At 47.3% G+C, this 25,425-nt stretch overlaps 2 pseudogenes; one reads left to right on the top strand and one right to left on the bottom strand.

Moving 5' to 3' along the window:
• Positions 1-3,310: 3,310 nt before the first annotated feature.
• Positions 3,311-5,313, bottom strand: LOC136539628 (hydroxycinnamoyltransferase 4-like; annotated as a pseudogene).
• Positions 5,314-15,820: 10,507 nt separating this feature from the next.
• Positions 15,821-16,998, top strand: LOC136537043 (cytochrome P450 94C1-like; annotated as a pseudogene).
• The last annotated feature ends 8,427 nt before the right edge of the window (positions 16,999-25,425 follow it).

Below are 25,425 nucleotides of genomic sequence, written 5' to 3'. Positions count from 1 at the left end.
TTGCCGAGCAGCAGCCACTCCTCGGCTGAGGTCCGAGTGCAGAGAGTGAGGGCTAGAAAGGAATGTGCCCGCTAGCCGCCAGTACCCGGACACACAAGCGCCGCGGGCATCCTAGCCCTCGTTCAAGTCTCGGCCAGATACGATCCATAGTTTTTCCTCGAAGAAAGGCAGAGAGCCCTCGGGGTCGGTCGAACGGACCCAAGAACTATATGGATTGGCCGCTGAGAATCTGGAGTCGGTCACCAGCTGACCCAAGCCGGACCCCCACAAACAGGATGCCGGGGCCCCACTCGGACTAGCCCGTTAACAGCTCACCGAGCACCACGATTCGTCCATAGAAGAAAATCATGGCACAGCTCAGCCCCTCCGTTTTATTAGAAAAAATGCATGAGGGAAGACAGTAACAAAGATGAGCCGACCCTCGACTGGACCCCTGCTACGGGCGGGGAATCGAGGAAAGTTGGACTCAGCAAGGAGACCAAACGCGCGGTCGTAGAATGACAGACCCCATAGGGGGCAGAATCTGGAAAGACCTTTTCTGACCCACCAGATCTCATGGTTATACCCCCGAGGGGTCCGATCACGATGAGAGGGAGTCGCCGTCCCCAGGACACGCCGTGGGTGACAAAAGAAGGCCAAGGCCCTTTAAGTCCCCCCGTTCGGAAAAGCTTCCGAACTAGTATTCTACTCCTCTGCAGGCTTGGGTGCTAGTGTCAGGGACCAATACTAGGGTACCCAAAGAGTAGGAGCTAATGATAATCAACATTGATTCATCCGAGTAGTCAAGAGTGCGACAACAGCTCCAACCAACCCCCTTGGGTGCGGGCTCCGTCTCGCTCGCCCCTTGGGTTTGGTATCCGTCTCGCCCGATGGGGACCCATACCACCGTCAACCACTCTAGGTCCAAGCGTATGGGCCTTGGTCAAAACTTTGACGTCAAGGAAGAGACCGGCAACCCCCGATGTAACCCGTGGCCATGACGGGCCATACCTGAGGGTTCACATCAAGAACAGCATCGGGCGTGCCAATGCTGTTCTGCCTAACCATCGTACGAACGCTGACAGACGCGTCAGTTCACCACGACGTCCGTCGGGACGGAATGGACCGTCATAACCAGCATGTGACGCCTGCGCATGGCGCCAGTGATGAACAGGGCCATGGCGTGGAGCCGTCCCTATTGACATCTACAGGATCGGTGGGACCCGCATGAAGAAGGACCCGATGATCCTAAAGGCCTTCTTCTCTCTCTCATTCTTCTCTTTTCCTCCGCTGTAATTCGCGCTTTCCCTTGGCCTATAAAAGGGAAAGCAGGGCAACCCATGAGGGGATCCGATCGACCCATCGACAGATCGAGCCAGATCTGTACAAGAGCACGACACAAACACACGGTTGAGCAGCGCTCGAGCTCTCAGCACCCATTCACTCCTTTCACCAGAGACTTGGGATCATTTTCCTTTCTCGCCCGTTTGTAACCCCCTACTATAAACTTTTAGTGCTAGTAACACGAGCAGCAGCAATGAACTAGACGTAGGGACTTTCAGCCCGAACCAGTATAAACCTCGTGTCCTCTAAGCACAACATCCGAGCTAGACGTGCAATACTAGAAATTTACTCGTCGGTGGTAACTCGAAACAGCGACAAAGTGGAACAAATTAAGGGAGTATATAGTGATCTGAATTCTCCGAGCCTTGATTGAATATAAAAAAAATGTCATATGTAATGAAGCTGGTGGCGGAGAAAGAGATAAAATTAAGGTGTGGCGAATTCAATATGGTGTATAAATAATAATCTCTTTTAAGAAAAGTAATACATATGTATATGTCACACATGTGAAATGTTTCTAATTGCAGTATGCACCTTTTATTTTTGGCATTGGTCGTCCCCTACCATGTTTATATGTCACACATTTCTACTAGTGTGTACTCGTGTGGCTAAATGTCATGAGATCTTTTATATATCCGTAGCAACCGTATGCACACTCAACTAGTATATATTATATGTGCCGGCACAGATCCTGCAATCCGCTCGTTACTACCGCACAGCCTTTGGCACCGGTTCCAAAACCATATTTGTTTACCATTGTTAAGTCGAAACCAAGCAAAGTTCGTGTTTCAACCAAATTCACAAGCAACTGAGGCCTTGTTTAGTTTGCAAATTTTTTGGCGAAATAGCACTATAGCACTTTCGTTGTTATTTGACAATTAGTGTCTAATCATAGTCTAATTAGGCTTAAAAGATTCGTCTCGTGAATTTCGTCTAAACTGTGTAATTAGTTTTATTTTTTATTTATATTTAATGCTTCATGCATGCGTCTAAAGATTCGATGTGACGGAAAATCTTAAAAAATTTTGCAAAATGAAGTGCAACTAAACAGGCACTGAGTTGAACCAAAATGCATTATTCGAACTGAAACCTAAAGATGCATTATCATTATTAATTCATTCATGATGATTGTGACTGTATGCGAATGATATCATATTCGTGCAGTTTTATATTAGATTGTCTCCAACGGCGTAGGTAAACGCAGACCCAAACGCAAAATGCCTATGGCACAGTGTTTTGGGTTCCGAAATCACGCTGCAACGGAGAAGGCAAACACGACAGCCATTTTGCGCAGCATCCGACTCGCAAGGCAAAAAAGCGTCTTCGTTCTCGACGACGCAAAACGAGAGAGAGAGAGAGAGAGAGGGAGCAGGTGCGGAGCCCGGCACAGGGGCGGGGCAGCAGGGGCAGCCCTCGCCCTGCGCCGGTGCGCCGCCGCAGCAGGGGCAGGCCTCGCCCTGCGCCACGCCCGCGCCCTCGCTGCGGCCCACCTCCCCGCCAGCGCGCGCCCTGCTCCGGTGCGCCGCCACGCCGAGGGGCGCCCGCGCCCCGGGCCCATCAGCGCCTCTGTGCCACCACGCCGGTGCGCCGCCGCGTCGAGAGGCGCCACCACGAGTCGAGCAAGACAGAGAGAAAAGAGAGGAAGGGAGAGAAAGAGAAGAGAGGGGAAGAGGGCAGGGAGGCAGAGCGGAGGCTCCTGGTCGCCGGCGGCTGGCTGGTGTTCCAGCGCGAACTGGCCGAGGCAGCTGGGCGGCGACGGTCCTCGGGAGGAGCTGAGCAGGACGGGGAAGAGAAGGCAGAGGGGGAAAAAAAGAAGAGCAAAGCAGAAAAGAGGAGAGGGCAGCGGGATTTGGGGCTTCCTGCTCGGTCATCCGTTGGAGGGTAAGGAATGGGTACCGTAGCTTTCGTTATTGTTCGTTACCCAAACGGTGAAATGGGTATTCGATTTAGGTCACGTCGTTGGAGTCAGTCTTAAGGCTTTGACAGATGTTTTCAACGATTACTACTACATTATTACGGTGGTCCTCAACCTGGTGGAGGATGGATCTGCTTTTACAGGCACACTTCACTTACAGCAGGCCAGCAGCTGGCAGCCCCTAGCTAGAGCTTTGCATGAAGCAATCCCTTGAGCTTTGCACAAAACAATCGCTCGAATTCCTTCATGTTTGCAGCCTCCAAGCATACGAGAACACGGACGCCGCTATCTGCCTCCAGCCCACTCCTGGTGAGGTGCACGTACCCACCGCGGACGGACCCTGCACGAGAGACCCTCCGTGGATTCCCCCACCCGAAATCCGCGTCGTGGATGGGCATGCCAAGCCAGCTCACCACCCGCAGCTCCGTCTCTGCCATGGTGTCCCCCTGCAGCCGGTAGCCACTCTCGCTCTCTAGCGACAGCAGCTCGTGGTAGTAGTCGATCGCGGACCGCACCAGCTCGTCGTCCACCCGGTTCCTCGCGGCCTGGATGCGGCCGGCCACATGTTCCAACGGCTCCGTGGAAATATCACGGGCCGCACCAGCGGCGCACAGCGTAATGATGCCGTTGCCGAGGTAGCGGTCCGGGAGGGGAGGCCTCATGGCGCCGCGGCGGCGGATGTCTGCTGAGAAGGAGACGCGTGCCTCGGCTTCCGGCGGCAGGCGCCGTGCGGCACAGGCGCACTGCCACACGAGGGCGCCGACGGCGCAGAACCGCTCGCGCCGCCGCAGATGCGCTTGAGCGAGGCGAGCTGGTCGTTGGAGATGACGAAGACACCGGCGGTGGTGGCTGCTCCAGGTTCCGAGCTGCTGCTGCTTGTCATCTTGGGGCGGTACAGTACTGATAATGCATCAGGGTGGACGGCAGGAGGGGACCTCGCGCGGAGGAGAGTGCGCTGGTGGCAGGGGAGCTCCACGGCGGCGCCATCGCCGTTCCTGGAGAAAGCCGACCACGTTTGCATGAAATGGAAATCGCCCATGGCATCCACGGCCACATGGTGGAAGGCAGTCCCTAAAACCACCCCTCCACACTTCATAAAAGTCACCTGGACGCAGCAGCAGCAGCAGCATCAAATTGAATTGAATCGAATCGAATCGAAATTATACATGCCCTGTGTGTGAAGCGAATTACCTGAACGGCTAATATGATGGACGAAGGCTCAATGCGAGGAACAAACAGCCTCCGCAGCTCTGGCGACGGTTTCAAGTCGTCCAAATCATCAAGCCTAAGTTGAGAGCGAGCGACCACAAAGAGGGCCCCCTCGCTGTTGCAGTCGATCTGTGTCCGGCCATCGCCGGCGACGCCGACGCGGCCAGCGAGGGGGTAGAAGGCCACCAAAGCCTTGGCCATAGCCTCCTTGAGCCTGCTCGGATCAAAGAAGTTGTCGGCGCCGTCGCTGTCGCCGGTGGAGCTGCGAGGCCTCGGATCAAAGAAATATACTAGCGGCGTGTGGCCTCTGTTTGCACGCTCGAGGTCCAGGGGAGAGACCCACAGGCCCTTCCTCGGAGTCTCCATGCTCGGCGCTACAAAAGATGATTCTACCACTTGCATCTCGGAACCCATTGATTTATTTATTTTTAACTCCGTCACGGGCATGCGACATGGTGTATATATATACAGAAAGCGCTGGTGGATGTAGCCACGAAGGGAGAGGGCATCTCCATCAAAGCAGCGGCGGACCCAGGATTTCAAAGTTAGATATGCCCAAACAAAAGACCAAAGGGGATTTGAGATTTTACCTTTAAATTGATCAAGGAAGAAATCGATTCATAAATTTGAGATTTCAAAGTTAGATATGCCCAAGCAAAGACCAAAGGGGATTTGAGATTTTACCTTTAAATTGATCAAGGAAGAAATCGATTCATGAATTTGAGATCTACCTAGGTTTCTACCTTCTAGTTGTCTTGTGGGTGTGTGCCTTCCTAGCCGATCACCATGTGGGCAGTGTGTGCTTGCCGACAGATGAGGCTGGGCAGCGAGGTGGTGTTGTGCCGAATGGACAGCCGAACGCCTACGTGGGCCGCTGGATCCGCCCCTAGGGCAACAGTGTCGTAAACTATAAGAGAGCAATAAATTCTACGACTTTTATTTTAGTCATTTCTTCATTCGAATAAGTGATTGGATAAAATTGCTCACAAATTTACATTTAAAATCAAATCATATAGTTTGAAAAACAATAAGAGAGATAAATTTGTGAACAATGTATACTGTCACTTTGTTGATGAATAAATGACCTAAATAAAAATTGTAGGTCTTGATGAGTTCTACAATTTTGTTATTGATGATTTTTTCAGCTGAAATCATTTACTGGTTCAAAATGTTGTTTGAAGTAGTCATTTTTAAAATTCAAATTTAAATTATTCAAACAAAGTCACATGAAAAGATGACCAAAATCAAAGTTGTAGATCTCAAAAAGTTATAGAAGTTTGTAGTTGGCAACTTTTTCATTTGAGATCATCTTGTCAAGAAAAACTATGTTTGAATTTTTCAAATTTAAAATTTGAATTTTTCAAATGACCTCGGATGGAGAAACTACTAAAATAAAAGTTGTAGATCTCGAAAAGTTATATAATTTTGTAGTTGATAACTTTTTCATTTAAATTCGTTTAGGACCTCAAATAATTAATTTAAACTCAGTTTAAGATAATATGTGAGGAAGGAAGATCTATAATAGATACAAATGAGTGAGGTGCAGTGGTCGGAAGAATGCCGAGCAAGAGGGAGATCGTGGGTTCAAATTCCGCCAGCCGCGAAGCGCGTGATTTTTGTGCAAAAAATACCGCGGCGGGTAGCTAACCAGTGGGGCCTCCCTTACAAATATGAACCGCCCGTACGGCATTTCAAGCAACGTAAATAGTCTGGAGCACCCTCTACAAGTGATGGGTGTAGTAGTGTCACCAAAAGTCTTCAGAGCAAGTGCTATAAATGGTCTGGAGCTACCCCTATAAGTGATGGGTGTAGTAGTGTCACCAAAAGTCTTAAGAGCAAGTACAGTGAGGGACTATAAATGGTCTGTATGTTGAGATGGACGAGTGAAGAGAAATGATGGGTGTAATAGGGTTACCAATAGTCTTAAGAGCAAGTATAGTGAGGGACTGTAAGAGGCATGTATAATGCTGAGATAGATTAGGGTCTTATTTAGATTGGGGTTAGAAATCAGTATTTGGCATTATAGTACTTTCGTTTGTATTTGATAATTATTATGCAATCATGGTCTAACTAGGCTCAAAAAATTCGTCTCGTAATTTGCAATCAAACTATGTAATTAGTTATTTTTTTATCTATATTTAATACTTTATGTATGTGTCAAAGATTTAATATAATAGAGAGAGTAAAAAAATTTACCATTTAAACAAGACATAGGAGGAAGCGGGCTGATAGATCGAGGCACGTGGGCATGTGTCCCATTCGTCCGTCTACTCTCCTGTGTGTCTCTCATCTTATCTTAGTCACGTGGACATGTCTCCCATTCAAGGCTCTCCTATCTCATCTGTATCTCTCTGCTGAGCTGAGGCCTGCTGGCTTGCTGCTCTCACTGCAGCCGCGCTAACAAATCTCAAGTTACCAGACGTGCACCCCCTCAGCTGAGGTTCCAAAGCCGCGGCATATACTAATTGGCTCAGTTATAGGAATTGGCTCGGTCACCACGTAAAAAACGATTTTTTAGTAATAGGATGATTTTTTTTGAGACGGCAGGTAATGGAGCCGTCCCTACGATGATGTGTTTATAGACACCAGCCGCCCTTATAAATGGAACAGCAGGGGCGGCTGGTGATACGAGTCGCCCCTACAAATGGGTCTGATTTGTAGGGACGGCTCACTCACCAGCCGTCCCCGACGTTTCTATTTGTAGGGGCGGCTGGTGATTAAGTCGCCCCTACAAATGTCCCCGTATAAAATATCTCCGATTTGTAGGAGCGGCTCAATCTCTAGTCGTCCCTACAAATGACCCACATATAGCACAACTGCAGCATCTTCTTTCTCCTCGGATCACTCACTCCAACCCGTGAAAGAAAGGTGTGGAGGCCTTGGGCACCTCCCAAAAATTGCTCTACTAAGGGGAAAGGTTTTGGTCTCAAATCCTTTGGTGGAGAGGTTATAGAAGGTAAGAAAATGCTATTCCATACCTTTTTAAGTTTTAATGGTTGGTTAGTGAGTAATTAAAGTTTTATTTTTCTCTCTCTTCTATGGTGCTTGAGCTACTTATGAAGCAAATTAGATCCAAGTTTTAAATGTACTAAGGTAAATTAGGGAGGGGAACAAGATCATACCCTTATTTGGTCCATGTTTCTTAATTTTAGTGAACAATAAGTTAGTTTTATGCATGTTTTATGTACATGTAGATCTAGATCTAGGGTTTGATTTTTTTATTAATTTTGCTTTTGTAAATTTATGTTTGATAAAATTAGACTAGGGTTTGTATGAAAGATATTGGGTAAAGTATAATTATTGCTAATTGTTGTCTTTGAAATTGTTTATTGTAATCAATAAATATGTATTTTAATTATTTGTGGATAAATGGACTATTAATTAATTTTCCTCTACCATGGTGTGTTTGTATGCTTCATGTAATTATATTAGATTTATATTCATATATATCTAAAGTATATACAATTATTCTCAAGTAATTATTAATTTGATTTATTTTTATATATATCTGAATAAGTAGTCCTTTAATGTTTGTTTTGTTGTTGTTGTAAAAGATGGAGTACAGGAACTCTTGGATGTATGGTTTGTTAAGGTTCAAGGCAGGTTTTCGTGAAGAGGTGAATAAATTTATTGAAGCCGCAAAGAAGCATGCAACGACATTGAAAGAGAATAAGGATACAATTATTTGCCCCTGTAAAGATTGCAAGAACTGTATAGCATGGACAGATGTGACTATTATCAGATCACATTTGATTATGCGAGGATTTATTGAGGACTACACAGTGTGGATTCATCGTGACGAAATGGTTATTGTTAACGACAAGGATGAGGAGGAATACGATGACGAAACCATAGAATCCCTGTCCCAATATTCAGTAGAGCTTGATGCACGAATGGATTTCGAGTTTGGCAATGAACAAGATGGTGATGCTGGTGGTTGGGATGGTAACGACGAAGGTGGTGCCAATAATGATGGTGGAGCACGTGTCGGGGATGAGGATGATTTGGAGGACATGATTCGAGCCCTTGAACTAGAGATTTTACTAAATAGCCCGAAAGGTCTAGAAAAATTGAAAAGGGTGACAAAAGCATCAAAGGGAACTGTGTATGGTGTTAAAAAGGGCTATCCGACACATTGGATATTGCTACGTTTTGTGTTTGAGTTGCTCATCCTGAAGGCTAAGTACAGCTGGTCAGACTGTAGTTTTAATGATCTATTGCATCTCCTGTCATAGGTGTTGCCACAACCAAACTCAGTTCCCGCCAACACATACCAAGCAAAGAAGGTCATAAGTCCATTGACAATGGAGGTTGAAAAAATCCATGCATGGCCCAACCACTGTATACTTTTTCATGGCAAAACGTTCAAGTCACTGGATAAATATCCCCGGTGTGGGACCAATCGGTACAAGAACAATAACCTTTACGGTGGGGACGAAGCATTCATGGGGAAAAAGAGGAATAAGAAGGGTACAAAAAAGGTGGTACAAGAATCTCAGCCCTCAGATGACACTCTATTAGGCAACGATGCAAAGTAGAGAAGAATTTATGCCTTGGTAATGTGGTACCTGCCAGTAACTGACCGCTTGAGACGTATCTTCCTAAACCCTAAAGAAGCCGCACTCATGACATGGTGGGATGATGAGCGTAAGGTGGATGATGATAAGATTGCACACCCGGTTGATTGTAGTCAGTGGCAATGGTTTGATGAGAAGCACAAAGAATTCAGCAATGACTTAAGGAATGTACAGTTTGGCTTGAGCATCGTTGGAATGAATCCCTTCAATGAGAGGATGAGCGACCACAACACATGGCCAGTGATCTTGACCATGTACAACATCCCAACATGGTTGTGTCAGAAGAGAAAGTATCTTCTCCTCACTATTCTTATTTCTGGCCCTAAACAACTAGGCATTGATATAGACGTGTTCCTCGAGCCTTTGATGCAAGAAATGGAGAGGCTATGGAGGCATGGGGAGCAGATGTACGATGCATTCTGAAAGAAGGACTTCATATGTAGAGCAATAATATTTGTTACTATCAATGATTATCCCACACTGTTTGCTTTGTCTGGACAGATCAAAGGGAAGATGGGATGCTTGGTTTACTTGGATGGTACTACATGGGTGTACCTGGGTGCATCCAAGAAGATAGTTTACCTAAGGAACTGACGCTTCTTAAAGACAAGTCACAAGTACCGTAGCAAATTGTTCTTTAGATTTTATGACAACGTCCCAGAGATTGAACCCCCTCCGGAGAGACGTCATAACGGAGAACACATGTACAGAATGGTGAAAAACATACGCGTTGTCTATGAAAAGAAGAATCCAGATGGGACGAACAGAGATAGAAGCACACCTCCTATCGAAGGCGTACCTTTCAAGAAACAATCAATCTTCTTTTAGTATCTGCCTTATTAGACAGACATGGAGGTCGCCCATACCATTGATGCTATGCACGTGTAGAAGAATGTCTTTGAGAGTCTCATTGCTACCTTGATGGACACAGGCAAGTCAAAGGATGGTCTGAAAGCACGAAAAGACATGGTGCAGCTAAACATGATGCCACAGCTTCACCTAGTACCTGAGGCTAATGGAAAATACAATCTACCCACGGTGTGCTTCAACCTAACACCAGACGAGAAGAGAGTTATATGCACTTTCCTGAGGGGGATCAAAGTCCAGACTGGGTTTTCAGCAAATGTGAAGAAGCTATTATCGATGAAGGACTTGCCAATAACACACTACAAGGCTCACAATTGCCATGTGATGCTGACAATGTTTCTACCTATTGCAATCAGGGCTATAAAGCCAGAGTTCTTGAAAATGGCCATCACCCGCATGTGCTACTTCTTTTCGAAGATCTCACAGAAGATGATTGGCAAGCAAGAGCTGAGTGACCTACATGAATTTGTGGTGGAGACACAAAACTAACTGGAGATGTGTTTACCTCCTGCTTTTTTGATATAATACCACATCCCATGATTCACATGGTCCATTAGATACAAGCGCTGGGCCCTTGCTACTTGCATGAAATGTGGTCCTATGAGCGGTTCATATCGGTTCTATGTCGATATGTTCATAATCGAGCATACCCAGAGGGCTCCATGATAGAGGGTTATAGTACTGAAGAAGTCATCGAGTGCTGTCAAGAGTACCTAAAAGTACAGAAAGAGATTAGTAAACCCGATTCTCGTCATAAGGGTAGGCTGGCTAGAAAGGGCTCTAGTGGTAGAAAAGTGTTCATCGACCATGATTACAAAGAGGTGAGTCGGGCGATTATAGTGTCTTGCAGAGTACACAACTGATGCAACCATACATTGATGAACACTTGGCTATCATTATGGTAGAGAGAAATGGCCGTTCGGATGATTGGGTCATAAAACAACATATGCAATGACTAACTAGATGGTTGAAGGACCAAAACATACCGCTTGGAGAAACCATAGACTCTATTACCATCAGTAGGTTGGCGAAGGGACCATCGAGACAAGTGACATCTTGGAATGCTTATGACATCAATGGGTATACGTACTATACCCACACAAAGGATAGTAAATATGTGAACCAAAACAGCGGCGTTCGAATAGAGGCTCTCGATGGATTAGGGCAAAAGATCCAATACTTTGGTATTATTGAAGAGATATAAGAACTTGACTATGGAAGGGATATAACAGTGGCCCTGTTTCAATGCCGCCGGATCAAACAACACAAACTGAATGAGATCGGATTGAGAGTCCTGGACCTCGAGAATCTAGGCTAGTAGGCTACCACGATGACCCTTGGGTGCTCGCTTCATGTGTCGCATAAGTTTTCTATATGTCTGACCCACAAAGTAACCTCCCCCGAAGAAGAAGACAAAGCACGTGGTTGCCTCCAGGAAACAACACATTATTGGAGTTGATGGCATGGACGATGTTGAAGCTTATAATAACTACGATGAGATGCCGCTATTCACAGACTTTTCTAAGAAGATTAGTGTTGTGGAAAAGAACCTACTCAAAGACATATTGCCATGAGAACGAAAAGGTGTCAAGGGGAAAGTCGTTACAGTAGGCTAGCTATTTGTTGAACGTGGAGTGTTTGTGTAAATGTGTGTTTGTAAGACTTCATTTATGTATGCGTGTGAGACTATATATTTATTTATGTGTGTAAGACTACATATTTTTGTATGTGTGTGAGACTACATTTATGCATATGTGTGAGACTACCCTTTGCAACATCCAGATGAATCTATTTGAACATCCACTCTATTACTACTAAAATTTTATGAAATCACTTAACACTTTATGAAATGAAGAAATGACCAAAATAAAAGTAGGAGGTCTTGACGAGTTATACAACTTTTATATTCATCACCTTTACAGCTAAAATCATTTAGTGTTTGAAAATCAGGTTTGAAGCTCTTATTTTCTAAAATTCAAAATTTGAATTATTCAAAATTAGTGATAAAGATAGATGACTAGACTAAAATGATAGAGCATGATTTTAGAAAATTTTAGGAAAAAAAACCATCACATTTGGAGTTAGTATGAGGGAGAAAAACTAGTTACAAGTTTCAATCACAGATTAAAAAGAGAAATCACACTTGTTCATCATTGATCATCATGAACAGTTGTGATTTTTCTTTTTAATCTCTGGGTAAAATTTGTAACTAGTCTTTCTCCCTCATGCTAACTCCAAATGTGATGGTTTTTCCTAAAATTTTCTAAAATCATGCCCTATCAAGTTAGTGTGTTGATTTGGTCATCCTTTTCATTTGACAAAGTTTGAGCACTTCAAATTTTCAAATTTAAAAAAAATAATACGTTCAAATGAGATTTTCAATCATTAAATGATTTCCGCTGAAAAAGTGATGAATAACAAAGTTGTATAACTCATTAAGATCTACAGCTTTTATTTTGATCATTTCTTCATTTGACAAAGTGATAATAAACATTGTTCACAAATCAACATGTTTCTCGTATAGTTCATGAAACTATGAGTTATATGTGAATTTGTGAACAATGTTTACTAATACTTGGTCACATGAAGAAGTGACCAAAATAAAAGTTGTAGATAGTGATGAGTTCAACAACTTTTATGTTCACGACTTTTATTGTTGAAATCATTTAAGGTCTCAAAATCTTGTTTGAAGTTGCCATTTATTGAAATTCAAAATTTCAACTATATAATTTGGTCAAATGAAAATATGATCAACATAAAAGTTGTACATATTGATGAGTTCTACAACTTTGGTATTCTTGAGTTTTTCATATGAAATCATTTACTCTTTCAAAATATTGTTTCAAGTTGAAACTATTTGAATTTCAAATTTTGAATCGTTCAAACAAAGTCACATGATAAGGTGACCAAAATAAAAGTTGTACATGTTGATGAGTTATATAACTTTTATGTTTATAATATTTTCATTTTATTTCATTTAGTGTCATAAAATTGTAGTCAAAGTTTTAAAATTCAAATTTTTAATTTTTGTTTTTTTGTTTTCTGTATTGTTTTGACTATAATTGTTTATATATATATTTTTGCATATATAGAATAATACGAAACATTATATTTGTGCATATATATAATTGTTTTTATATTACTTTATGTTTTTGTGATATAAAAAATATAGAATTAATAATTAAAAAAATAGAAAATATTTGTAGAGACGGTTGGATCAGGAACCGCCCCTACAAATGCATTTGTAGGGGCGACTGGATCAGGAACCGCCTCTAGAAATCGGCCTGAGTATAAATACAAGGGTGCACGGGTGAAAACCTGTTGGGCGCTCTCTTCTTCCTGCGACACCATCAGGCTGCCCACTCCTTCCCTGGTGCCCCGCCGACGTCGCCTCTCGGACCTCTCCCGACGCCCGTGCCCCCTCTCCGCACCCCCGGACCTCTCCTGACACCCGCGTGCCCCCTCCCCGTACCCGACCGGTGGCGCTAGGGTTTCTGACTCTCCCTCTCTGACCTCGACCACCGAGCTCACCAACATCGATGTGGGGGTCGCTCTCAGGCGCTCCTCCACCGCCACCATCTTCGTTCCCCAACCGCTGCCTTTCCATAGGCCGCTAGGGCTAGGGTTTGAGCTCCACTGGCTTGGCCACGTGCTCTAGCTGGTGTCCCCGCCACCAACACTCCCTCTCTGACCTCAATCACCGAACTCACCGACGTCGACGCGGGGGTCGCTCTCGAGCACTCCTCCACCGCCGTCGCCTCGCTCATCGCCCGCCGTCACCATCCGTCTCGAAGGTCAGTGCACTATCATGTCATCATGTTCAATCTTACTTCCTCCAGATGGAAAAAGTTGTTATTTTTGAAATAAGTATAGTTTGAAACCATGACTATTGATATGTTTCTAAATTTTCATGTTTAAAACATGAGAATCATATAAGTAGAAGATGTATCTCCAGAAGTACTGTAATAATATTATATATCATTCAGTTCTATTATTACACTACAATTAAATTATTTATTTGAATATAAATTTTTGGAGAGCAGGTCAATGTCTAAAATAACATTATTCTTTCATGGTGAGTGGTACTGAGGGGTTATATACCTACATGTCTCTCCAGTAATAAGGCAGGAAGGATACTGCATAAGCGAGGTCTCTAAAGTGTTTAACTCTTGTGCGGTAGCCATAGTCTTGTGTCATGTAGCTGCCTGTTATGTAGTAACATGCCAAATACTCTAGGCTCCTGAGCATTGGTACCTATTTGTCAGAAGTCATTACATGCTTAGTCATTTTGATACTAATACAATCATTTATGCTCAAGTATGTAGTAGCCTATCGAGTTGTTATACTCCGGTCTTTCTTTTGTGAATTTTACAGCTTGGTATTGGGTTAACAATCTACCAGCTTACTGTTGTATGGTAGAAGTAGAAGATCTCTCTCTCTTTCTCCATAGGTCACACTAGATGCCTCCCTGTGATGGCATTTAGCAAATTTTCCAACCATTTTGCTTGCCTATTGGCCTCCAGCATGGCTTCTATCGGCTACTAACACTTGTCGGCTTCCTACAGGCCGATTTGTTTTTGCTTCCTACAGGCTTACCGATAGTACTTGCCTATCGGCTTCCTGCATGGCTCCTATTGGCTACTGTATGGCTGACATGATCCTATCATCTCCACTCTATTTCTTATCCTCTCCTTTATGTTTGGCAGCAGCAGCTGCTCTATTTGTTTTGGCAAGCAACAACTGCTTTTTTTGGCCTCCTCTCCTCTCCTCTCCTTTTTGCCTATGATGAAATTTTCATCTCCATATATTATCTGAAATGAGCTGATGATCAAATTCTTGTGAGGAACTAGGCATCATCTACCTTACCTTCATGCACTTCTTTGTTATGATGCCTTGATGCTCCAAGATCATGATCAAATGATTATTGACATATTTCTAAGGCCTCTTACTCGTACTCCTACTTCTACTACTACTACTACTTCAACTACTACTACTGCTCCTACTACTACTTCTAATACTGTCCTACTACTACTAATTTCTGCCTTTTGCTTATAGCAGTAAGTGATTTCCTATGTTTTCATATTGGTCGGTTTCTACTGTTAACTATATTTGTGATAGAGGTATATGCACCGTAGGCCCTTGAACTTGTCTCGGAGTGCCACTTAGGTCCACAAACTTTTAAATCGTACTTCTGGCACCCTAATGTTGTTTAAGTATGCCACTTAGGTCCATAACTCATCGGATCAAGGTTTTGGCTGACGTGGCATGGATAGAGCGCACGTGAGCCACACGCGAGCCTAGTTTGTGGCATGCAAATAAGCACTGGGGGTAGTATAGCGCACCGATGAGGTCTACAGCAGGTGGGCGTACCAGTCGTAGAGGTTGTCAAAGTCGGCGGCTCACGACGCCATGAGGTAGGCCTCACACATGGGGCACGCGCACCACCATGGCGGGTGCATGTGCGCCACGGCCAGCAGGGCGGCCAGCGCCACCGTGCATGCGCGCGGACACGAAGAAGACGACGGCCACCTACGGCTACATCGGCATCACGTAACGCCACCGCCCCAGGCTCGGTAGCCATGACCATGAACTCGTACGAACAAACAGTGCTCCTCGCGCTATGCCTGCGTGTGTGCTGCTATCATCTTCTCGCTGCTCTACCTCCATGCCGTCGTCTACTGCACGCAGGAGCCGAGGCACGGACAGCTGCCGCCGCTGCCGGTGCTGGAGGTGGAGACCTACAACTACACGTCATTCTAGGAGGGCAACTCACGGGAGCAAAAGGAGCTAGCATTTAGCAGGGAGGCCCGCATCTACTAGGGCGTGATCCAGGTCTCCTTGAACATCGGCAGCTACCAGGACATCATGGTTAACAAGTCCAGCTCCATGCTCCTCCAGCGCCGCTTCACCATGTGGCGCCACGTCGACAATGGCAGTTGTAGTGCCATGGCCCCACGCGTCCAGGTCATGTCATTCAACAGCAGCATGCGTCCCCGGTGCTGGACTCACCGTTGGACCTCAGCGAGCACGTCCCAGAGAAGGCGTACTCAACTACATCCTCGACGACTTCGACAACCTCTGCGACTGGTATGCCCACCTACTGCGGACCTCGCCGACATAGACCGTCCATGTGCACGTCCTCCGGAACGTGCTCATGGCCAACCCGGCCACCGTCGACCACATGCTATGCGCACGCTTCGACAACTACCCCAAGGGCACCCTATTCTCGGCCATCCTCGCTGACTTCCTTGGCCGGGGATCTTTAACATCGACGGGGACGCCTAGCTGTTCCAGCGCAAGCTTGCCATGGCCGAGCTCATGTCCCCGGCGTTGCGTGCCTTCGCGGTGCGCATTGTGGCCTCCGAGCTATGGAACCGGCTCACCCCCCTGCTCCACACGGCCTCCTATGAGGGCCAAGAAGGCAGGGTCCTCAACCTACAGGACGTGTTCCGCCGCTTCGCCTTCGACCGCATCTGCAAGATATCCTTTGGTCTCGACCCTAGCTGCCTGGAGCTATTGATGTCGGTGTCGTCATTTGAGAATTCCTTCGACATGGCCTCCATGCTCTCTACCAGGTGTGCCATTGTGCCCATGCACATCATCTAGAAGCTGAAGCGCCTGCTCAACTTTGGGGATGAAAGGAGGCTTCGAGATGGTACACCTCATGGACATGCTCACCACGGAGGTGATCCGGTAGCGTCGCAAGCTCAGGGGCGCCGCCTCGGGTAGGACCTCCTGTCGTGCTTCATGGACTCCATCAACGATGACAAGTACCTCCACGACATCATCGTTAGCTTCATGCTCGCTGGCCGCGACATCGTCGCCTTAGCGCTGACCACCTTCTTCTTGCTCCTCTATGATCACTCGAAGGTGGCGGCCGCCATCCGGGACGAGGCTACCTACGTCGTCAGCGATGACGACCGGCTGACGGCCTTGACCTTCAATAAGCTCAAGGGCATGCACTACGTGGACGCCGTGCTATCCGAGAGCATGCGGCTGTTCCCACCGGTGCAGTTCGACTCCAAGTTCGTGTCCGGTGACGACATGCTCTCGGATGGCACGGCTGTGGTGAAGGGCCTCTCTGCTTATTTGCACGCCCCAAACTAGGCTCATGCGTGGCTCACGTGCACTTTGTCCACACCACGTCGGCCAAAACCTTAATCCGATGAGTTATGGACCTAAGTGGCATACTTAAACAACATTAGGGTGCCAGAAGTATGATTTGAGAGTTTGTGGACCTAAATGACACCCTGAGACAAGTTCAAGGGCCTACGATGCATATACCTCTTTGTGATATTTTCTTGGACTCCTCCTGCCACTACTCCTACTACTACTACTACTACTACTACTACTACTACTACTACTACTACTACTCCTACTACTACTTCTCTATTTTTTGCTTATATAATGCTAGTGTGTAGTGGCTATTGCTACTACTACTACTTAACTACTACTACTCCTACTACTCCTACCACTACTACTAGTTCTCCTCCTGCTCCTACTACTACTCCTTCTCTAATTTTTTGCTTATATACTATTGGTGTGTAGTGGCTGCTGCTGCTACTACTACTACTCCTCCTACTACTCCTACTCCTCCTCCTACTCCTCCTCTTACTACTCCTACTACTCCTCCTCTTACTACTCCTACTACTCCTCCTCTTACTACTCCTTCTCTATTTTTTTGCTTATATACTATTGGTGTGTAGTGGCTGCTGCTACTACTACTCCTCCTCCTCCTCCTACTACTCCTCTTACTACTCCTACTACTCCTCCTCTTACTACTCCTACTACTCCTCCTCCCTGTACTTGCTACTCCTACTGCTGCTCTTCTTTCAGTGTTGCTCCTACTACTACTCCTAAGTGGCTGCTGCTCTTACTCTACTACTACCACTCTACTACTACACTTACTCTACTCTAATACTTTCTACTTATTACTCCTAAGTGGCTGCTACTCTTATTCTACTACTACCACTCCTCTATTTTTTTGCTTATATATTGCTGGTGTGTAGTGGCTGCTGCTGCTACTACTACTACTACTACTACTACTACTACTCCTCATACCACTACTCCTACTCCTCCTCTTACTACTCCTACTACTCCTCTTACTACTTGCTACTCCTAAGTGGCTGCTGCTCTTACTCTACTACTTCCACTCTACTGCTACACTTACTCTACTCTACTACTTTCTACTTGCTACTACTACTTGCTACTTCTAGCTACTAACTGTTGGTTATTATTGCTTTTTTTGCCAAATCTCTTAGGACTCACCTAGGACTTGTTGTCCTATCTTTTGCCATCAGTTGCTGCTCTATGTTTGCTAAGCAGCTGTTGGTTTTTTTTTGCCAAATCTCCCCTCTCCTCTCCTCTCCTTTGTTTTACCGATGATGAAATTGTCCAAGTCCATACATTATATGGAATATGAGCTAATGATCAAGAACTTGTGAGGAGCTTGGCATCATTAGCAGCTGCCCCTACATTACCTTCTCCTCTCTTCTCTGTTATGATGCCTTGATGCTCCAAGTTCAAGATCAGATGATGATTGATATGTTTCTGAGGCCTCTACCACTGCTACTACTCGTTTTTTATATATTGTTGTTTTATAGGACTACTTTGGTTTATAGACCTTTTTGATTTCTTATACATTCTCGCATACCTAAAGCACACTTTCTTTCATCTATTAGAACAAAGCATGAAATAATGTCACAGAAACTAGACAGTGCAGCCCGATGCCCCGAGCATGATAAGCACCAACCTATGAGGAGCAAGCACTAGAGGACTAGCTTACTCAGGAGCAGTTCGATAATAAGTTAGAAAAGGATCTAGAAGTGATGCTTACTCAGGAGCAGTGTGACGAGGAGGAAGGGGGAGCAGAAGGAAGAGTAGGAGAGGCTGCTGAAGGTGAAGAAGTTGATGATGATGATGAGGAGGACTCAGAAGAGGGATATGTAAGTCCCAAGGATCCTTTCCCATGTAAAGCCAGAAGGAGGCCAATGGAGGAAGATTTGGACAAGGATTTTGACCCGAACAAGGAGGTAGGGAAAAAGCCTTAGCTTGTAAATTTTGCTAAAGCTTTGGCTGTGTTACCTCTGCTAACACTTTGACCTGTCGTATATACAGGTCCCTCCTGAAACTTGGAAAAGACGACATCGACGTCCGCGACATCTTGCTGGATAAGATGGAGTAGAGAAAAGGAGAGCAGAGGCAACAACTACAGAGATGGATCACGATGCCTTTGCTCCACAAGCTCAAGACACAACCACGACTACCAAGTCTAAGAGGAAACGAGGGGATAGAAAAGAAAATCTATATATCTAGATAAGGCATGCTATGTGATAATAGAGGTCGGGCCAGCAGGGGAGATCCTTGAGCCAAAGGAATTAAGAGGATGATTCCGTAATGCGATCGGGGCCCTAGTAAGAGATAAATTGAACCTAGCAATCCCTAACTAGAAAGAGGTACCAGAGAACAAAAAGAATGAACGATGGGATAGGCAGATGAAGCTCAATTTTAGATTTTTGGAGGGTAAGCAAGAACTGGTAAAAAAATGCTTTCTGGATAATGGGAGAGTCATTCCCACGTTGGAGGTCGAAGCTCAACACAAAGTATATCCAAAAGGGGTTAACTCCCTTCAACGAGTTTAGTAAAATAACTCCTAGTCAATGGGAGGAGCTCATGGCTCAAAAGACTTCACCGAAGGCATTGGAGCTCAGTGCCCGTAACACCAAGCTGGCAAAGAGGAACAAACACCACCATCATCTAGGCCCCGGTGGCTACTACACCAAGGAAGAGCAGTTTAGGAAGATGGATGAAGAGGCCGCAACTGCTGGGAATATCGATGTGATGAATTTGAAGGTACTCTTAAGGAATTGGATATATACAAGGAGTACAGAATCATCTAGCGGTAACCTTAAGTTTGATAAGACGGAGACCCAAGAGATAGTATCAAGGATACTGAAGTATGCTAAAGATAAGGAAAAGGCCTCATTCAATCCTTCCAGAGAGAGGGACGAGCTTAGCCTTGGCTTGGGAAACAAGGAGCACATAGGCCGTACCAGGGGGCTAGGGAAAAGGATGACCTAGAAGCAAGAATTCAAAGAGGACAGGCACATGTACAAGAAACATGGCAGAGACCGAGAGACTAATCTTGAGCTCCACGTAAAGGCTCTAGTTGTGAAGGCGCTGGAGGAGCAAGGACTGCCTATGGAGCCATGGATATTAGTGACACCGCCGGTAGAACTGGCATTAGTTGGCAGCCCTCCAAAAGTTCCTAGCAGCCAAGTTCCACTGTAGCCACAACCCCCATCGATCGCATACGGGAACCCACAAGTTGCACCTTGGTGTTTCTCAGTGGCTAGCAGAACACTATGATGGAGGTGGCAATGGGTGTGGCACATCCTCTCGATGCATACCATGAAGCCCAAGTTCATGTAGTGGAGGATAGACTACGCAACTCCTGAGGGGTTGGTATACTTGGAGACGTTATGGGGTAGTTCATCCTCTAGCACAAATGAGATATTATATTGACTGCTTCTTCGCCGCCTCCCCCTCTCCCAAATTTGGAGCAAGTTATTGAGGTCGGGGAGATATTTTCACCATCTCATGACCACCACATTCCTGAGATGCCACATTCTTCCCTGCCTCCTAGCGAGCATGTGCCTGATGAGATGCCACAACCTTCTCCAGCTCGTACCGAGCAAGTGCATGATGAGATGCCACAGTCTTCTCAACAAGCACAGCTGATACATGAACAACGAGTGCCTCCTAAAGAAGGTGATGTACAAGAAGATGAGGACGTGCCTGAATGGGAACTTCGAAAGAAGCATCCAATCACCATAAGGCCAATTTATGTTCCGATGAAAGATGTCTCATCGGTGTCCAAGTGGTATTCCCATGACCAGTTCAAGCCTAAGAACCAAGTTAAAAAAGTTCCATCACGGGGTTCTGAGGAGGCCGTCACTAGCAAACTCTACCAAATTGCAAAGAAGTATCCAAATGTTGGTGCCATCAAATGGTCAAAGGATTACCCAAAAACATATGAAAGAGGCAAGCCCTTCCTACCAAACCGGGACATCCAGCGCCTACCACTTGGAATGAGAAGGTTCCATGATTGATACTTGCGTGTTCTCCCAATGAGCATAGACCTCATACAAGCATGCTTCCCCACCGGCACATTTGGAAGCCCAGCCGGGAAAATTGTCTTTGACTTCAATGACATGCACACATGCTTTCACCTGGGAGAAATGGAGATGAATCTAATTCGCACATGGTGCTTGTAAGTCCTTGTCCTCCTGATATGATATGAATGTTGTCGGTGTTTTGTACAAGCACCAGCAAGTAAATTTATAGTAATGCGCGTTAGGCCCGGATGGTGCGCTAAAGGACACAAGATTTATACTGGTTCAGGCTGAATGTCCCTACGTCCAGTCTGTTGCTGCTCATGTTATTAGCACTAAAAAATGGTTCATAGTAGGGGGTACAAACGATCGAGAGAGGGACTAGCCCCAAGTCTCTGATGGAAGGGTCGAAAGGATGTCAAGAGCCTGATAGCAGCTTGACTGTGTGTGATGTGTGTTGTTCATCAAGAGTCGATCCCTTTCTTGGAGGAAGCACATCCTCTTTTATAGATGAAGGGGACAACTTTACAAGTGAGAGGGCTAGGGTGTGTATGCTACCTAGCCTTGTTGTTCACGTCTACCCAGCCTTGTTGTCCATTCTGGTGGGTGTGAAAGGATGATAAGCGCCTACAATACTATCGATGCCTCTGTAAAATGTCAGGATGGCTATAGAGTACTGCCCCACACGCCTTATGGTTCCTATGAGTCTCTGTCGGAGGGATGTGGGGTCGGGGTCTGGAGTAGCATTGTGGGCAAGGTCTTCTGATTGGAGAGGGCGTCCGGAGGCTGAAGTGAGCTCTTTGATCTGGTGAACCTGAGGGGCCGGGAAGCGGACGCCGCTCCCCTGTGATCATAACATGGTGACCGCACATCCGTCATTTGTGGAGGACGCGAGTCCTTTCCTGGACCATAGTGGTTGTCGCATATCTACATCGGGTTCCATGTCCCAGAGCTGAAGGTGGCGCCTACAACTCTATAGGGCGAAGAGCACACACACGCAACACTTTTTAGGCTCTACTATGCTCGGAAGGGTCTAAAGCACCCATCCCGTCATTCCCTAGCAGTACTTTTCCTACCTGGGCGAAGGGTATGGTCCTTGAAGCCATGATTGACCCGAACATCTTGTCCTACCTTGTACCTATCATCATGAGGGAACGGGGAGAGGTTGCTAGGCAAGACAAACCAGTCCTTGGACATCGAGTGAGGTGAGGTTTGCCCTTGGACATCGGGCGAGGCAGAGTCCAGTCCTTATCCCTTGGGCGAGACCGAGCCTATCCCTCAGGGGTCGGGCAAAGCGGAGTCGGGTGAGGCAGAGCTGGCCCGAAGGCGTCGGGCGAGGTGGAGACTAGGTGAGGCGGAACCAAACTCCCGTCATTCAGGTGAGGAACATAGCGGCACCCTTGTCCATCTAGAAGTTTTTAATGTTCGATGGTTACTGGTTCCACCTCCTGGGGTACCCTGGTGTTAGGTCCCCGATAGTAGCCCCCAAGCCCCTAGGCGATTCGGACAGAATTGTCTGGGGGTGTTTTCAATTTCGTTGAAGTTAATCTACCAGAGGGTGCGCACGAGCGCACCCGATGGGTGTAGCCCTCGAGCCCCTGGGTGACTTGAGTAGAGTCGCCTAGGGGGTAGTATCGGACCCTTCGCGGGTAAGGCTGAAGAACTTGGTTTTTTGTCGATGGGACTTTTTAAGGGAATCGTGGTATTCTGTTCGCGGGATTTTTACTCAGTGCCGGCCTGGCTGGGTCCTAACTGCGGATCATGGCCCTGGTGATGCTTGCATCTTTGAGTTCTAGTTTCTTGCAGGCCCATCCTTCGTTGGGGGCGGCCATTGAGTTGGTTTGGGCCGACCCCCAGTCATTATGGGCCGAGATGGATTAGAGAAGAGATTTTTATGATCCACGTCCCCTCTGTGGGGAAAGAGTCCGGTCGCTTCGAGAAGGCGAACCGTCCAGCGTGATTTTGGTGGGAGAGGATATGGATCGCGGGCATGTGTCCTACGACATGACACGACAGTGCGCGTGGTAGGCCCGGAGATCGAGGCGGACGGTTGCCCTTCTCACATCTGTCGTCCCTATAAAACCACGGGGTTCACCCCTAGGGTTCCGTATTTCACCCCCTTGCCTTCGTGTCTGAAACCTTCACCGCCAATCGCCCTAGCCTCCTACGCCCATGCTGCTGCCACCGTCAAACTCGCTACTACCTCCTGCGCCCACGCCGCCGCTGTCGTCAAACTTGCTGCTGCCTTCTTCTCCGTGCTGCTCCTGTTGTCGCAATGGACCCGAGGTACAAATCCAACATCTCCCTTCAGCGCCTGGAGGGCCTTGTCCACCGAGGCCTCCTTTGCCCATTGACCGCCACCGAGGAGTGGTGACTGCCCTGTGAGGAGGAGGAGCCGCAGCCACCTGAAGGGTACATCGTGTCTTTTGCTCACTTCCATGAGCAGGGATTCGCCATGCCCACCCATTCGTTTTTCTAGGGATTGTTGGACTATTATTAGGTGGAACTGTAGCACCTTTCCCCCAATAGGATCTAGCACATTGTGGTGTTCGTTGCCCTATGCGAGGGGTTCTTGGGGATTAGTCCCCACTTTGACCTATGGCGGTATATCTTTGCCGTTAATCTGGTGAAGAGGCGGGTCGGGCAGCAAGAGCTGCATGCACCGGTGGGGTGCACCAGCATCCACCTCTACAACAACCGAGGGAGGATGTACCCGCTAATGCATTTGTCCACCTCCAACAAAGGGTGGCATTCGTAATGGTTTTATATCAAGAACGACGCTGCCGCCCCCTTGCTAGCTTTCACCGGGCGCTACATCTTGGAGGACCTAGGGTCATGGGGGTGGGGTGTCTCGGGCAAGAGGAAGAAGCAACTCAATAGCCTTCTCGCCGCCATCCAAACTCTGAAGCAGAGGGGCGTAAAGGGGTCAGGGATCATCGATGCCTACCATGCAAGGAGGGTGGCGCCGCTAATGGCGTGCGCACTTCCCCTGTATCAAATGGTGCCCGAAGCGTCGTTCGAAGGGATGGTGCTCGTCGACGAGGCGCTCCCCTTCTTAGAAGTGGCACAATGAATCAAGGAGGTGATGGAGCCCACGAAGGACTCTGCTAGCTCTATCCTCAACTTTGTGTACCTAGTGCCAAGGCATCCCCCGATGCGACCGGAGCTGGGGTTTGTTGACTTCATAAGTTTTCTTGCCTCTTGCTCCTTTCTTCTCTTGTAATTTCTGATCCCCTGATGTTAACCTTGGGATGATGGGACCAGCCGGGGGGACTACACTTCAAGGATAGCCTAGTTCTATTGCCAAAGGACCCAATCTAGGTGGCAGCGAACCGCACTATGGCTGGTTGGGACAAGAAGATGTGGGAGCTTGTGAAGAAGAAGGCAATACAGAAGCAGCAAGCTCAAGATCGAGGAGAGGAGACAAGCAGTGAAGACGATGATGATGATGATGAGTCAGATGAGGAAGTAGCTGGCATGAATTGGGGTGACCTAGTGAATGAGGACTCATTGCCCATGCAGGGACCCTTCCCATTCCACGTGAAGGGAAGCGAGTCTATAGGAGCAGTGGAGCTGGGCCCGCCCTTGGGTCCGGTGGGAGCCGATGGATCCACCGCTACCCTCAGGGTGCCAGCGGAGGATCGATGGATGGTCCCCATGGTGCTGGTGGAGGGGGTGGCTCCGATGCCATGCCTTGAGAGGTGATGGAGGGGAGCGGCTCTGGTGTTGTGCCCCATGAGACGATGGAGGGGAGCGGCTCTGACACCGTGCCCCGAGAGGTGATGGAGGGGAGCAGTTTTGGCATCATGCCCCATGAGACAGTGGAGGGGAGTGGCTCTGACGCCGTGCCCTAAGAGGTGATGGAGGGGAGCGGCTCTAGCACCGTGCCTCATGAGACAAGGGAGACGAGCCCCCCTGCCTCAGAGTAGGGGGCAGGCTAGAAATGGTCCTGCTCGCATGAGTTGGAGCAGGGGTCTAGGGGTTCATCCCCGAAATGTACCCGCCGCCCGAAAGCATCAGAGTATGTCATTGACTCCCCTTGTTGTTCCCTTTATTTTTTTGTTCCAATCTTATGCTTCTTCCTCTTGCGATGGGGCCACCCTCTAGGTCCGGCGCCCAAGAAGAGCCTTGCCCTTTAGACGGAACGACTGGTGCTGCCCGACGTCAACCCTGTTTCGGGCAGGAGCATCGTGGCCTCGTTGCTAGTCTGGTGGCGCCTGCGCCCTCGGTGGTTGCTGAACAGGAGACCATGATCGCGTCAGGCCGCACGCAGCCATGGTCATGTCCAAGGGGGTGGCACAGTCCAAGCCTCCGGTGGCCACAGAGATGACGCCCGATGCGGATCAGGTGGAGTTGGATGCGGCCACAGTGGCGTCCGAGGGAGCGGCGTAGTCCACGCCACCGGAGGTCCAGATGGGGG

Source organism: Miscanthus floridulus, chromosome 2 (assembly GCF_019320115.1).
Source record: "Miscanthus floridulus cultivar M001 chromosome 2, ASM1932011v1, whole genome shotgun sequence".
Classification (NCBI taxonomy): domain Eukaryota; kingdom Viridiplantae; phylum Streptophyta; class Magnoliopsida; order Poales; family Poaceae; genus Miscanthus; species Miscanthus floridulus.
Note: the sequence above shows the minus strand (reverse complement) of the source record. Positions and strands in the feature narration are given on the sequence as shown.